Below are 1,880 nucleotides of genomic sequence, written 5' to 3'. Positions count from 1 at the left end.
GAAACATCTTTTTCTCACATCAGATTAGCAGGGTTCAGAAAGTTTGATTTCTTTCTGTGTTACAGAATATGAAGTAGGTATTGGCAATTTTTTCTGTAAAACCCAGAGAGTGACTATTTTCACCTTTGTGAAACATTCCAATATGTTCTCTGTTGCATCCACTCAACTCTGCAGTTTGAAAGCAAGCATAGACAATGTGCATGGTTGGGTTCAAGCAAAACTTTATTTCCAAAAACTAGAAGCCACAGCTTGTTTATCCTTGAAGTGAAGTGAAGTGAAGTGAATTCGCTCAATCGTGTCCGACTCTTTGCGACCCCATGGACTGTAGCCCACCAGGCTCCTCCCTCCATGGGATTCTCCAGGCAAAAGTCCTGGAGCGGGTTGCCATTTCCTTCTCCAGGGGATCTTCCCAACCCAGGGATCGAACCCGGGTCTCCTGCATTCCAGGCAGATGCTTTAACCTCTGAGCCACCAGGGAAGCAGTATAGATAAATGAGCATGTACTTACAATGCCAATGGGACTATAAATTGGTAGCACTGTCATGAAAGTCAGTCTAGCATCATATGTCACAGTTAAAGTACACATACTTTTTAATGAAGCAATCGTAATTCTAAGCCTGCAGCTCATTGGTATACTCACACAGGTGTGAAACAAAATAACAACAAGGATATTCAGTTCAGCTCAGTTCAGTCGCTCAGTCATGTCTGACTCTTTGTGACCCCATGAATCGCAGCATGCCAGGCCTCCCTGTCCATCACCAACTCCCGGAGTTCACTCAGACTCACGTCCATTGAGTCAGTGACGCCATCCAGCAATCTCATCTTCTGTCGTCCCCTTCTCCTCCTGCCCCCAATCCCTCCCAGCATCACAGTCTTTTCCAATGAGTCAACTCTTCGCAAAAGGTGGCCAAAGTACCGGAGTTTCAGCTTCAGCATCATTCCTTCCAAAGAAACCCCAGGACTGATCTCCTTCAGAATGGACAGGTTGGATCTCCTTGCAGTCCAAGGGACTCTCAAGAGTCTTCTCCAACACCACAGTTCAAAAGCATCAATTCCTCAGCTCTCAGCTTTCTTCACAGTCCAGTTCTCACATCCATACATGACCACTGGAAAAACCATAGCCTTGACTAGACGGACCTTTGTTATCAAAGTAATGTCTCTGCTTTTCAATATGCTATCTAGGTTGGTCATAACTTCCTTCCAAGGAGTAAGCATCTTTTAATTTGGTGGTGGCTGCAATCACCATCTGTGTTGATTGTGGAGCCCCAAAAAATAAAGTCTGACACTGTTTCTACTGTTTCCCCATCTATTTCCCATGAAGTGATTGGACCAGATGCCATGATCTTCGTTTTCTGAATGTTGAGCTTTAAGCCAGCTTTTTCACTCTCCTCTTTCACTTTCATCAAGAGGCTTTTTAGTTCCTCTTCACTTTCTGCCATAAAGATATTAACTGAAGCCAGAAATTGAAAACAATTTAAACATATCCATAATGTGGAAAAATATTCAACTGTAAAAACAATAGGGCAGGCTCATCTACTAAAATAGAATAAACTCCAAGATGTAATGTTCAGCACAAAAGCGAGATGCAGGACAGAATGTAAAAGATGCTCTCATGTGGATGGGAATGAGCACTCACAGACACACAACACACACATTTACAAATGCCTGAAATGCCTTATCACTGGAAGGATACTTATGAAACTATAAGAAAGTTTCCATCTAAGAAGAGGAACAAAACAACTGGGAACAAGGTAAGAATGAGGCTAACTGTTCACTGTGTTAACAATTTGAACACAAAATTTTGAGCTATAATCTCATATTACTTTTTTTAAAATTAAAGTTAAATTTATGAGTTTTCACTTAGTCCCATTTAACAGTGG

General features: G+C 41.8%; 1 non-coding gene across 1 annotated transcript; it reads right to left on the bottom strand.

Moving 5' to 3' along the window:
- Nucleotides 1–406: 406 nt before the first annotated feature.
- TRNAS-GGA (transfer RNA serine (anticodon GGA)) lies at nt 407–478 on the bottom strand. The gene has a single exon. It is a non-coding gene; the product is annotated as a tRNA-Ser (tRNA).
- Between the last annotated feature and the right edge of the window lie 1,402 nt (nt 479–1,880).

The sequence above is a fragment of the Budorcas taxicolor genome, chromosome 13, assembly GCF_023091745.1.
Source record: "Budorcas taxicolor isolate Tak-1 chromosome 13, Takin1.1, whole genome shotgun sequence".
In the NCBI taxonomy this organism is placed as follows: Eukaryota; Metazoa; Chordata; class Mammalia; order Artiodactyla; family Bovidae; genus Budorcas; species Budorcas taxicolor.
This window is presented reverse-complemented; position numbering and strand designations above follow the sequence as displayed.